Below are 15,058 nucleotides of genomic sequence, written 5' to 3'. Positions count from 1 at the left end.
TGAGGGCGCCTCCCGCTGACATCTGCTTCCCCAGCCAGGCCTGGGCACTGATGGGAGGACCCAGACCGGGTGCTGGATGAATGCTCCCAGGCAGGGTAACCGGCCCATGCAAGGACCACCTCCTTTTAGCCAGGGACTGGACCTCAGAGGGCAAAAGCTCTGAGCCTTGGGACCTTGCCCTTCCTTGTCAGAACAGAAAACATTTGTTTCCGTGGAGGTTTACAAGAACCTGGTGACCTGACCAAGACCTGACCTCAAGAACAAAGAGTTGGATGCTAAGTTTGCAACAAATAACCACGCCCCTCTGTCACATTTCCTATAAAAGGGCTTTGCTGAAAGCTTTCGGGGAGTTGTGTTTTGTTGTGTTGTGTTGTGTTGTGTTTTTACCACCCTACAGGACTTGCAGGATCTTAGCTCCCCAACCAGGAATTGAACTCAGGCCATTGTAGTGAAAGTGCCGTCCTAAGCACTGGGCCGCCAGGGAACTCCCAAGTTGGGGGGTTTTTAAGGCATGATCTACCCATCTCCTTTCTCTGTTCCAAACTCCAGTGTTTTGGTATTGTTTGGCCTCACTGTGCGTTGGGCACATGGATGTGGTTCGATAACACTACGACATGGATGAACCTTGAGGACATTATGCTAAGTGAAATCAGCCAGTCACAAAAGGACAAATACTGTATGATTCCACTTATGTGAGATCCCTAGAATAGTCAAGCTCATAGAGACAGAAAGTAGGATGGTGGTTGCCAGGGCCTGGGGGGTTGGGGGGGAATAGGGAGTTATTGTTTCGTGGGAATAGTGTCAGTTTTGGAAGATGAAAAAGCTCTGGAGATGGATGGTGGTGATGGTTACAGGACAATGTAAATGTACTTAATGCCACTGAACTGTACACTTAAAAATGGTTAAGATGGTCATTTTTATGGGTAAAATTTTCATGTATTTTACCACTGAAAAATAATAAAATTTTGTGGTGCTGCGCGATCTGTCTCAGGGGACCCTAGGACTACTCCTAAATTCAGAGATTGGCTAGCAGGAAGCAGGGGTACTCCCAGCTAGGGTTCATCACTGCGACATGGTGAGGATACACAGTCAGGTCATCAGGGACAAAGACCCACAGTCTGGAGGAATCCAGGTGCAGGCTTCCTTATGCTCTCTGCCTTCCCTGTGGGGTCACCCATAGGTTCCTCTTCCCCAGCATTGAAGATGCAGCAACACATGTGTGATGTTTCTACTCAGGAAAGCCCACTAGAGGCACGGCACCCAAGGGTTTTACAGGGGCTGGTTGCAGGCACCCTCTGCTTGGCGTTTACCAAGATTCTAGACTTGCGAAGAGAAAGCAGGCACTTATTTAGCATAAAGCACATTGTTTGCACAGCCTAGACACAGTGATGACCAACCCTGCCTGCTGTGTTAACACTTTGATGCACAAGGCCAAGGCAGTGTTAAAGTAGCGTCTTACAAAGTTAGAATATTTCTTCCACATCACCAATGATATAGAAGCTCCTGTAGAGGGAAGTGAACTAGTCCTGGCTTTATCATTGTCAGGCACTTCCTTTAAGGCCACAGTCCTTGGAATTGTTCTGGCTTGTTCTTGAGGGCTAGATGTATGTGACTTTTTCAGATGGGAATCTTCAATTTCCCCCATCCTGAGGCTTGCCTGGGGGGCTTTGTATCAAGGAATCTTAGAATTGTCCTCAAGGATGATAGCATCTCCTAAACCACTGTTGCTAGGCATGACTCCTGTACCAGACCAGGATAGTAAGTGATTCTAGAAACTGTCATTGCTGTTCTTGGAACAAGTTTTATCATGAATTAAGTCATCTAAATAGAATATGGGTATATCCTTATTTTCTCAAATTGAGAGGCTAATTGAAAGCAAACATTCTTTGCAATATGGCCTATGTGTCCACTTCTGTTACTTTTGGTCTTTAAAGAAAATGGAAGTCTTCGGCAGATTGGATAAAATTCCAGCCATATAGTGGAGTAAATGTAATACTGTGAGCCTTTGTTATGTAACCAGCAGTGAAATTATTATGAATGTGGATTATGGATATTGATTAGGAGACAGATTTGATGATTAAAAAAAAAAAAGCTTGGAGGGGGTGTATAGAAAAGGAAACCCTCCTACTCTGTTGGTGGGAATGTAAATTAATGCAGCCACTATGGAAAACAGTATGGAGGTTCCTCAAAAAACTAGAAATAGAGTTGCCATGTGATCCGGCAATCCCACTCCTGGGCATATATCCAGACAAAACTTTAATTTAGAAAGATTACATGCACCCCAATGTTCATAGCAGCACTACTTACAATAGCCAAGACACAGAAGCAACCTACATGTCCGTCAACAGATGAATGAGTAGAGATGTGATACACACACACACACACTGGAATACTACTCAGCCATTAAAAAGAATGAAATAAAGCCATTTGCAGCAACATAGATGGACCTAGAGATTATCTAAAATATGACACAAATGAACTTATTTACAAACCAGAAACAGACTCACAGACAGAGAAAACAAATTTACAGTTACCAAACCGGAAAGGGGGTGGGGGAAAGATAAATTAGGAGTTTGGGATCAGCAGACACAAACTACTATATATAAAATAGATAAACATGGGAATTCCCTGGTAGTTCAGTGGTTAGGACTCAGTGGTTTCACTGCAGGGGTCTGGGTTCTATCCCTGGTGAGGGAACTAAGATCCCACAAGCCATGCCACATGGCCAAAAAAAAAATGTAAACAACAAAGTCCTACTGTATAGCACAGGAAACTATATTCAATATCTTGTAATAAACCACAATGGAAAGGAATATAAAAAAGAATGTATATATGTATAACTGAGTCACTTTGCTGTACACCAGAAACTGACACTGTAAGTCAGCTATACTTCAAAAAACTTTTTAATTAAAAAAAAAAGATAATTAGATTTGAAAAGTTAATGTCTCCTTAAATTGTAATGTCTCATTACATAATTAGTCAAAATGTCTCATTAACATAACTACTTTGGCTTGCTTGGCTGCCTTCTTTTGGTTTGGTTTCCAGCCAATAAAATACAGTTAAACAACTCATACTTCTTAAAAAAAAGAATTGTCTGTCTTTTCTTAAGAAATAAGGAAACATAGTTCATGGAAATGGTCTGACTCAAAATTTTGTGATTTATTTTTTTGTTTGTTTCTTGAGAAACTTTTTATTTTATTGAATTTTTAAAAAATAGACTTTTTTTGGGGGGCCATACCACATGGCTCGTGGGATCTTAGATCCCTGACCAGGGACTGAAGCTGGGCCCCAGCAGTGAACACGCCACTGGACCGCCAGGGAATTCCTGTCTTTATATTTTATTTTTTTCAGTTTGGTGTGGGTTTTTTGGTTTCGGGGTTGTTTTTTTTGTAAACTTTATGTTTTAGAGCTATTTTGGGTACATAGCAACATGGAGAGGAAGGCACAGAGATTTTCCTTTCCCTCATTATCAACACCCCCCACCAGAGTGTTACATTTGTCACAATTAATGACCCTACATTGACCTGTCGTCATCCCCCAAATCCCTAGTTTACATCAGGGTTTACTCCAGTGTTGTACATTCTTTTTTCTGTTTTTTCTTTTTTTTAGAACAATGAACACCTTTAATACATGAGCTAAGATAGGAAGGAAGAGGACTTATTTGCCCTTCTGGGCCTTGATTTTCCTCAGATAGAGCTCCAGCTCCTTTCCCTCTAGCAGTGCTGTACATTCTGTGAATTCAGACAAATGTATAATGACACGTATCCACCACTATAGTATCACACAGAGTAGTTTCACCGCCCTAAAAGTCCCGTGTTCCTCCTCTTCATTCCTCCCTCCCTGCTAACCCCTGGAAACCACTGATCTTTCTACTATGTCTGTAGTTTTGCCTTTTCCAGAATGTCATATAGTTAGAATCACACAGTAGGCAGACTTTTTCAGATTGGCTTTTTACACTTAGTAATATGTATTGTTTCCTCCATGTCTTTTCATGGCTTGATAGCTCATTTCTTCTTAGCACTGAATACTATCCCATTGTCTGGATTGTTAAAAGCAAGACATCAGGCCCAAAATGGAGTTATGCTAAGTTCCACACACCCAGACTGAGACTTAATTTCAGTTTCAGCTCTCCCAGAAATAGCATCTTAAACCAGTCAATCAGGAATCACCTGACCAGCACTAGTTAGGTAATCTGCCTGGTATTAACCCCTGCCGCCCCCTAAAGCAAAGTAAGCTTGCAACAACCAATCTGCTTTTTTGCCTAGTATAACTGCCTTGTTCCCACTTCCTTTGCCTTTTAAGTTTTTTTTTTTCTAGCCACACTGTGCAGCTTGTGGGATCTGTGTTTCCCGACCAGGGATTGAACCTGTGCCCTCAGCAGTAACAGCTCTGAGTCGTAATCACTGGACCACCAGGGAATTCCCAAGTCTTTGATTTTGTAGAGCTGCTCAGACCTCCTTTCTGTCCGCTAGATTGGATGCTGCCTGATTCGAATCGATGTTTGCTCAAATGCTTAAAAATTTTAATATGCCTTAGTTTACCTTTTAACAGAATGCGCACAGTTTATCCACTTTGTTGGAGGACATCTTGGTTGCTTCCAGATTTTGACAGTTATGAGTAAAGGTGCTAGAAACATCTGTGTGCAAGGTTTTGTGTGGACATAAGTTTCAGCTCCCTTGGGTAAGTACCAAAGAGCACAATTGCTGCATTGTATGGTAAGAGTATGCTTAGTTTTGCAAGAAACTGCCAAACTACCTTCCAAAGCAGCCCTACCATTTGCCTTCTCACCAGCAAAACGAACGAGAGAGCTCCTCTTGCTCCACATCCTTACCAGCTTTTGGCATGGTCAGTGTCATTTCAATAGGTGTGTAGTGGTAGCTCATTGTTTTAAGCTGTGTCAGCAAAAAATTAATCAATCTAAGAAAAAAACCAGAACATTTTATTCGAGCCAAATTTGAGGATTTTATAAAAACCCAGGAAGAGCATCTCCGAAAGCTCTGAGAACAGATCTGCCCATTAGAAGTCAAGGCACAGGCACACGTGTTTTTTGAGACAGAGGGCTGTACGTTAAATGACGTATCGCTGACAGTTTACACAATCCAGATCTGAGTGTTGTCATCGAGGTGGGTCATGTGACCTCTTACAAGGTAAAGAAGGAATGTTATTTTTAAGGAGTGGCGGTGTCTATCGATGCTAGGAGAATGCTGGGTTTTTTTTTTTTTTGATTGAGCAAGTATTTCTGCTGCTGGGGGAGGTTTGCTCGTTGCCTAATGCAAATACACAATGCATGATAGTGGGGAGAGGAGGCCCAGGGGCAGAGGAAATGTTTTATGTTTAAATTTTTCTTGTCTTGCCATAAAACATGAATTTTATTTCACAGTTGCATTTCCTTCATAACATATGATGTGGAGCATCTTTTCATATGCTTGTTTGCCATCTGTATATCTTCACTGGTGAGGTGTCTGTTAAATTCCTTGTTCTTTTTATATTTTGGATAACAGTCCTTTATCAGACATATCTTTTGCAAATATTTTCTCCTAGCCCATGACTTATCTTCTCGCTCTCTGGAGTGTGATTTCTTTTTGTTGATCCATAATACACTAAACTTTAATTACTAAGTACATTACGAAGTTCATTTTTGTTAATCTGGTAAGCCAAAAAACTATGTTTCATAGTGGCTTTCAAACTTGAGACAATTTTCAACTTCGTTTACAAATGATCTGAATATGCCATCAGCTCTTCCCTGGTGCATCTGGTTGTGACTGTTGGGTTTTCTGAACTGCTATTAAATCTGGAAGGTTTGATGTTTTTATCATGAGTAGTTCTGCCCTAATTCTGTGTGATAATTTAAAGGAAAAGCTGATTTCTGTTTTAGAGACATCAAATCCAAAAGAGGCTCATTTGGGCATTTCTTTTTGGCTTCATTTAAATTCACTGGTCTTCCTTTTTTCTTTTCTTCCTTAAAATGTTGTCAGATATTCCTAGTTCTTCAATCTTCTTTGTTTATATTCTAAGGCTGTTTGACTTCTTTTTAAAATTGGTTTTGTTCTAATTTACATTTTAAAAGGGATCTTTTGGGATAATTGTTACATGAACTGAGTAGCAAAGTCTTTGGATGACTCATCTTGTAGACACTGGGAGGGGAAAATATTTTTTTCCTCTACTTATTTTGAGTGGTTACAACCATTCAAATAAGAGAGGAGCCAGCAAATGTCTTCAGCTGGCGTGTTGGGTAAGGAGACTGTTGGATAGATGCTGCTGTCAGAGGGAGTCTGGGCTGGGGCTCCTCCTGCAAGTGGCTGCATCCATAGCTATGCTGTGTGCGCTCAGTTCTGTGGGAAATGATTTGTTTTGCGTCCAGAACTTACTTTAGACTGAAGGTCATTGCCTTGGCAGCAGCAAACCCTTTTGTGACCCGAAAATCGGGTTCGCCTCTTGGGTATTGAGCCAAAAGACACAACCAAGCTGAAACCGTGCACCTCAGATTGGGACTTGAACCCACGTGGCCGGGACTCAAACCCGGCCAAAACCCAAGATCTTCCAACTGAGATCACACACCTGGTTTCAGGACTTGATGATGCTCAGGTTCTTAATGTCTCATCACAGAAGGAATTCAGTGAGAGACAAAGTGATAGGTAAGAAGTTTATTTAGAGATTTATTTAGAGAGAAACACACTCCACAGGCAGTGTGGGCCATCTCAGAAGGTGAGAAAGGCCCCAGGGTATGGGGGTTGTCAGTTTTTGTAAGGATGGGTAATTTCATAGGCCAATGAGTGAGCAGAGTATTCCAGAATTGGGCCACCGCCCACTTTTTTTTCATAAATTTATTTATTTATTTATTTGGCTGTATTGGGTCTTCGTTGCTGCACACGGGCTTTCTCTAGTTGCGGCGAGCGGGGGCTACTCTTCCTTGTGGTGCGCAGGCTTCTCATTGAGGTGGCCTGTCTTGTTGCAGAGCACAGGCTCCAGGCACGTGGGCTTCAGTAGTTGCGGCACATGGGCTCAATAGTTGTGGCTCACGGGCTCTAGAGCGCAGGCTCAATAGTTGTGGCGCACGGGCTTAGTTGCTCCATGGCATGTGGCATCTTCCTGGGGCAGGGATCTAACCCGTGTCCCCTGCGTTGCCAGGCGGATTCTTACCCACTGCACCACCTAGGAAGTCCCACTGCCCACTTTTTGATCCCCATGGTCCGCCTTGGAACTGTCATGGTGCCTGGAAGTTGACTTGTCCACCATCTTGGACCCATTTTGGTCTAATCAGTTTATGTTATGTCCTCAAGCTGTGTCATTCTTTCAAAGGTTGTGCCCTGCCCCCTTCCCTCCTGTTTCAAAGCCAAACAGGAGAAGAAGGAAGGATTTATTACTTGCAGCAAGTAAGGAGAACACCTGGGATCTTTCTCGAAGCTGTGCTTTAAGCTAAGCCTGCGTGCTATTCATGAAGGGGCTTGAGCAGAGAATTCAGCATAGAATTGGGGCAAAGGTGGACAGAGTCCAAGTGTTAGTTGATTGACGTCGTGAGGGTCAGAAAAGGTCAACAGCCTCTGGGGTCTCAGCATATGATTACCTTCCTCCACCTGAGTGGGGGCCTTAGTTCTTGACACACGTCAGATTGTGCTGTATACCCCTGCACACCCCTTGAGGAGGAACTGGGACTCTCTTTTATGCTGAGCTATTGTTTCTTGACTGCTTTTCCTTTATTCCTGCATTTGTTCACTTCCCTAATTAGTAACTGCTTGAATCTACTCTTTGGAACTCAGGAAAGGCCCATGAGACAAAAGCCTTTTTCTACAAATAAGAAACAGGGGACACAGAAAGCCCTTTGTACCCCCACAGGGTCCTTCTCCATTTCACTTTGACTTAGTGTCGACAGAAGAAAAAAATGCACAACCTAAAAGTTGAGAATTATGTGTTATTCGGTGGACTTATTCAGGTCTTAAGCTGGGACGCAGCCTCTCAGATAGAACTGAGGGACTGTTCTGAAGAGGTAAGGGAGGAGCCAGAATATATAGGAATTCTTGCAGAAAAAACCCAGGTAGTCGGAAGATCAAAAGATTACTGTTAATTAAAGAAAATCAGACATCTCAAGGTAATGAAATTAATGCTTTTCTGTGTATGGGAAGATGCAGGAGTCTGGGCTTATTGCAATTTTTCCTTTGATATGCAGCTTAACTATCTGAGCCAGTATCCTGTTTATCTCCATCCTGGGTTCCCCTCAGGGTGCACCATGGGGGTGGTTGCCGTGGCTGATGGCCGCTTTGTTTATCCATTCTTTCTACCGGTTTTTTTGGCTTGTCCCATAGTTCTGCAGGATGGTATACAGGCTGTTTTCCTTCCTGAGAGATCCGCTCTATCATCTTACTCCTCTCTGGATCAGTGTAATCATGGAAACTAGCAAAAGGTGAAGAGCCCAATACAGGGCATGATTATTTGTGTTTGTTCATATTAAATACTTAATATGCTGGATGGGCCCCAGCACAGTCGCTCGGTGCCACCAAGCCCTCCAAGGCCTGATTCTCCAAGGCTAATTTCCTTTGTTTGCAGACTTCACTTATCTATATTGAGGATTTAATTTAACTACACTGTTGTTGGTTTTTTTTTTTTAATATGCTTTATGTATTTATTTAGTTTGGAGTCAGGTCTTAGTTGCGACTTGCAGGCTTCTCTCTAGTTGTGACGTGCAGGCTCAGTAGTTGTGGCATGTGGGCTCTCTAGTTGTGGCCCAAAGGCTCTAGAGCACCAGGGCTTAGTTGCCCCATGGCATGTGGGATCTTAGTTCCCCACCCAGGGATCGAATTCGTGTCCCCTGTATTGGAAGGTGGATTCTCAACCACTGGACCACCAGGGAAGTCCCTTAACTATACTGTGCTGTGCCCTTTTGTTTGCCTCTTGGTGGGTGTTGAGCCAAAAGATCGGGAGAAGGAAGGACCTATTACTTGCAGCAAGTAAGGAGAACACCAGGGATCTTTCCTAAAACAGTGTCTCTCCCAACAGCAAAATTGGGGAGGCAAGGAAAGACTGTCCCTTAGGGTCCCCAGAAGGAGTCTGCCCTGTCAACACCTTGATTTTAGCCCAGTGAGACCCATTGTGGATTTTGACCTCTAGATCTGTAATAGATTTATGTTGTTTTTAGCCACTAAGTTTGCGGCAATTTGCTACAGCAGCCATAGAAAATTAATACAAGGAGAGATCAATTTTTAAAAATCCTATCTGATGAACTGCTTAACTACTTCTTTCGTGATGGTTGACAATTGATCGAAGATGGGGGTATTGTACTTTTCATTAAATGTCTTCGTTTAGAAAGTGTTGGTGGTTCCTAATTTCCTACCAGATGGAGCCTAAACTTTGTAGCCTAGCATCCATCTACTTGAAAGACCTGATTTCCACCGTGCCTCACACTGCAACACCTCCTCTGCTCCACCAGCCCCAAAACACAACACTTTTCTCTAGACAAGCTTATTTTATTTTCGCTCCGTGAATACATTCTACTTACTCCAGCACCTCTGACTTTGTTCATACTGAATTTCTTTTTGGAATGTCCTGTCTTTCCCCTTCTTTCTACTCAAATCCTACCTATCTTTCAGTCCCACCTCCTTATGAAGCCCCCGTATGTCCCCGACCACAACAGGTCCCTGGCTTTATTGAAGCTCCTACAATGGGCTGTACCACATCCTATGTTGCTTCCTTTTTCCTGCGCACTTTTCTTGTTCTCACAACTAGATTAACTCCAAGGAGAAAGTGTTGCAGGAACGTCCTGAGAGATGGGCTCTTGTCTAACACTCGGAAATGAATTTTCTGAGGAGATACACATGCTGACAAAGCAAGAAACTTTATTGGGAAGGGGCGCTGCGGGTGGAGAGCAGGAGGGTCAGGGAACCCAGGAGAACTGCTCTGCCACGTGGCTCATGGTCTTGGGTTTTATGGTGATGGGGTTAGTTTCCAGGTTGTCTCTGGCCAATCATCTTGCTTGGCCCACAGTCTGACTCAGGGTCCTTCCTGGTGGCGTGTGCATCTGTGCTTCTCTAGGCCAAGATGGATGCAATGTCTCCTCCCTCTTTTGGCCCCTCCCGAATTCTCCTGATTAGTTTTCGGAGGCAGCACCGTGTTCCTTATCAGGACCTCCTGTTGTGAGACAACTCAGGCAAGTGGGCCTGGCCAAGGCAGGTGGTTTCAGTCACCAGTTCTCTAACAAAAGGACCATCGTTTTATATATCTCCCCTACGTTGACAAGCCTATGAGCTTTTTACCCTCAACAGTTCCGCACCAAGTGTCAGCGTCAGACTCACAGGTCTGGGGGCTCCATCCCACAAACGCCCTTACTTCAGACCCAGTTGCAAGTCCAGGCCACCCATACCTCTGGCACACCTACCTATAAAGCCAGGGGTGGGAATGATTCCCACAGCCCCAGCCTCCAGCTTAATAATTTGCTCGAATGACTCACAGAGCTCAGAAAAACAGTTTACTTACTATTATGCTTTATTATAAAGGACACATGTCATTGGGAAAAGAATCCTAAAAAAGAGTGGATATTTGTATATGTATAACTGATTTACTTTGCTGTACAGCAGAAACTAACACATTTTAAAGAAACTATACTCCAATCAAAATTAACAAAAGAAAAAGAAAAAAGGATGCAAGTCAGGAACAGCCAAAGGGAAGAGATGCACAGGGCAAGGTATGGGGCGGGGGCAGGGGGGCTTGGTGCTTCCCCTCCCCCTTTCCAGCCACCCTCCCAGCAAGTATCCTGGGAGTTTTCTAAATCCCATTGTTCAAGAGAGTTTATAGACCTTAGTTTCCAGCTCCCCCTTCCCTACTTATCCTTTTTTACGTATGTATGTATGTATGTATTTACTTGCTTGGGCCAAGTCTTAGTTGTGGCAGCAGGGCTCCTTAGTTGCGGCATGCATGTGGGATCTAGTTCTCTGACCAGGGATCGAACCCAGGCCCCCTGCATTGGGAGCACAGAGTCTTAACCACTGCACCACCAGGGAAGTCCCTCCATTTATCCTTTTAAAAAAAATTATGTATTTATTTATTTATTGGCTGTGTTGGGTCTCGTTGCTGCACTCAGCCCTTCTCTAGTTGTGGTGAGTGGGCTTCTCATTGTGGTGGCTTCTCTTGTTGCGGAGCACAGGCTCTAGGCCTGCGAGGGCTTCAGTAGTTGTGGCACACGGGCTTAGTTGCTCCGCAACATGTGGGATCTTCCCGGCCCAAGATCGAACCCGTGTCCCCTGCATTGGCAGGCAGATTCTTAACCACTGTACTGCCGGGAGCCATTCGGGGATTGCCTAAAGGCTCAGGCAAGGCCGAGCACTCCGGGAATGGCCTGCAAGGCGGGAATTCCGATGAAGGCATCTTCGGTTCGGGAGAGCTGCAAAGCAGGCATCCTGGAAGTACCGGAGTTCTCCGAGATTTAGTTTCACTATGAGTCTCCTTTGTGTACTCCTCTTTCTAGGAATGATGAGCTCTCTGGGTGAAGGGGCGCCTACGCCGCCTTCAAGAATGGTGGCCACCCCCCTGTTGTCTTGGTGGTGGGGAAATTCTTGGTACAACACGCAAATCACATTTAGACCCTTAGGGGGCCCGGGTAATGGAGGAATGTTTAAACTTATTATCCCCACCCTTGGGTCATGCTGGCAATTCGGCCCGTAATGGGCCATGCATTGTGATCAGGAATGCTGCCTCACCCAATCACAATTATCCCAAACCTCTGAAGTGAGGGTCCGTCAAACCAAAGTTGCCTATAAAATATCCCATGCACTCTTCCCTTATAAGAACGGAGTATTACGGGTATCTATGTTATGTCCATGTCCTGTATGTCTGCTGTCACGTAGCATAGAGAATGTAGCTCACTAATTAAGCTTAACCTGCTAACAATGTGTCTGTCACTTCAAGCCTGTGGCTCCTGAGAGGCCTGCCCTTACAGATTGTTATCCTGTGTTCTCCTCCCCCTTGTAACCACTGGAGGGTTAAAACAAGAATGGTAATGTTAAGCATGGGGAAAAAATTGTTCGATTGTTTATGGACAAGAACATGAAGAACTGATGAGAACTGATGATTACATAGAAGACTCGTCACCTGACTAAGGACAGGCCCCCAGCGGAGTCATTGGGACATTTGGGGGAGGGATATGGGGCCCCTAATGGAAAAATCCACATAATACGATGTAAGATATATAAGACCGGAGCAAAAATTAAAGTTACTCTCACTCTCTCTCACTCTCACACTCTCTCTCTCTCTCTCTCTCTCTCTCCACTTCTCTGCAACTCCACTGCCTCCTGTCTCTTCCTTTCTCTCGCCGACTCTACCCCTCCCAAGGGACTCCCTGGATCCTGCCTGGGCTGGACCCCGGCACTGTACCACCAGGCAAGTGGCCCCATTTATCCTTATTAGCATAAATTCTGGAGTGGTCAGAGGGGCTGCTATGAATACTCCTTTCACTCAGGAAATTCCAGGGGTTTAGGAGCTCTGTGCCAGGAACTGGGGACAAAGACCAAATATATTTCTTATTATATTACAGCCAGTATAGATCTGAGCTACATGATAACTCTTGGGAAGTAGAGAGTAAATAATTATTGCTCTATTATGATTTTGAAAAAATGGAAACGTAATAGATTCAGACTGGCAGCCCTGGAATCTTGAGGTGTAGACATGGAAGGAACCTCAGAGAATATTTAAAACCTAGAACACAGATACAGAATATAAAAGTCTTCCTCATTCCTGATTTGAGCACAGAGCCACATCTCTGTGTCCTAAACTTTGATGCAAACTTATCCCCACACCAAACCTGTCCAAAGCTTAAAAATCACCAAAATCTCCCCCCATGTTTTTTCTTGCTTTTCTTTTTGCTTTTCTAGCCACTCTTGTAGGCTGAAGTTTTGTTGTTTTCTCTTTTTACTAAATATCTGGCTCAAAGGCTTTTCTTGGAGTCGAAGTACTGAGCTAGTGTCCTTAAAGGAGGTAAAAAGTTCAAAAGCTGGCTTCTGTGTCCAGTAAGAAATCACTTATTCTGGCATAGAGAGGGAAGAATTGCCTTAATAATGCCATAAGTGGTCATTTATGAAATTCTCTCCAATTAAACAGCCTTCTCCTCTGTGCTTTGGTCTTTAAATTGGCCAGGTCATTCATCTGTGGGTAATAGCCAGCTCGCAATGGGTTGTCACTGCTATTAATCTTTTTTTTTTTTTTTTTAAGAAAGAAAATTACACACATAATAACCGGCTTGAAAAAGCCCCTTACTGGGACGTCGTTATTTGTTTTCTGGCTGCAGAACAATGAGTGCAGTGCACAGATGTCTGTATGCTTCCCTTACTGCTACAGGACTGTCGGCTACCATGAAAGAACCTGAGATGTGTTCTATGCGTCCGAGCAGAAGGTACTCATACCAAGAATTTCCTGCATTTGTACCTGTACAAATACCATCCCCACCTCAAATGTATGATAGGATGATGGGTATGGTCATGCTCTGCAACGACTCATGAGAATCACGAGTTTAAATTTAGTAGTGAAGACAAGAATAAATAAGGAAATATTGCCTCTTCCAGCATAAAACACATTCCATATTAGTGAACATTAACTGCAAAAGGAGGAGAATTAAACCACTCAGGGGAAAAGGACAGGAAGACACTGGCCTAGGAACACACCGACACTGTCTCAAGAAGAAATAGGAAATCTGGAAAGACCTGTAACAAATAAAAACAATTTAATTAGTAATTTAAAATCTCCCCCGCCCCCTCAAAAATCCAGGCCCAGATGGCTTCACTAGTGAATTTGATCAAATATTTAAAGAAGAAATAATACTTATCCTTCACAAATTCTTTCAGAAAATAAAGAAGGAAACACTTTCCAACTCATTCCATGAGGCTAGTATGACTCTGATACCAAAGTCAAAGACATCACAGAAAAGAAAACTATAGTCAAATATCCCTCGTGAACATAGAGGCCAGAGTATTAGCGAACTGAATCCAGAGAAAACAAACATATAAAGTGGATGATACACCATGCCCTGGCAGAATTTGTCCCAGGAATGCATGATCAGTTTTTTCAGGAGACTGCAAATAAGAAAAGAGGGGTTTTTTTGGGGGGGGGGGGGGGGCGGAACGGGTGTTAAGAATTGCAGTTTGGGAAACACAGATTCAGGTAATTTGGAAAGAGCAGGTTCCAGGGAAGAGAAGGATTCAGGGACTTATGAAGACAAAAAGCCATGAGGCTGTTAAAATTTGCTTGGTGAGAATTGTGATTGACTCTAACTGAGTCAGAAAATATTTGTCCTTAAGGAATCACAAGTTGTTTTAGGGCAGGGGTCTAATTCGTATACACTGTCATGAGTTACTTTAGGGTAAGGGTCTGATAAGTATCTTGAGTTTCTGGCAGGTGTTCTGGATGACTCCATCAGGTCAAAGGTCAGATTCCATCCAGCCTGAGGCGTGCTTCAGTCTCACTTCTTTAGCAGTCTCGCAGCTCCATTTAAGAGCGTTCTCTTAGCAATACCAACTGAATTTTGATTTTCCTTTTACAGTTTAACATCCAAAAATCAATTAATGTAATCGTGCTGTTTTCCAGCACCAGTAATTCTCCAACACCCACTGGTTGTCCTACAAGTCAATTCAATTCTGACACTAATTACCCAGAGTTAGCACAGACCCCTTAAGTTGAAGGCTCAGTCCCACAAGACAGTCCCCACTTCTGTTGCCAGCCACAAATCTCGGCTGTCCCCAAGGCTCTGACACTTCTGCCTAGCTGACCACATATTCAGGGGCTCCCAAATTTCTCCCTCAGGTTTGATAATTCTCTAGAACAACTCACAGAATCAGAAAAGCACTTATATATACTTTAGCAGTTTTTTGTTTGTTTGTTTTTTAATAAAGGATGCAACTCAGGAGTGGCCAACTGGAGGAGATGCACAGGGCACGGTGGGGTGGGGCATGGAGCTTCCTGGTCCCATCTGAACACGCCACCCTCCCAGCACATCCAGGTGTTCACCACCCTGGAAGCTCCCTGAACCCTGTTCAAGAGTTGTTATCAAGATTTAGTTATGTAAGCATGATTGAACAAATCCTTG

This window comes from Hippopotamus amphibius, chromosome 17 (assembly GCF_030028045.1).
Source record: "Hippopotamus amphibius kiboko isolate mHipAmp2 chromosome 17, mHipAmp2.hap2, whole genome shotgun sequence".
Taxonomy (NCBI): Eukaryota; Metazoa; Chordata; class Mammalia; order Artiodactyla; family Hippopotamidae; genus Hippopotamus; species Hippopotamus amphibius.
Note: the sequence above shows the minus strand (reverse complement) of the source record.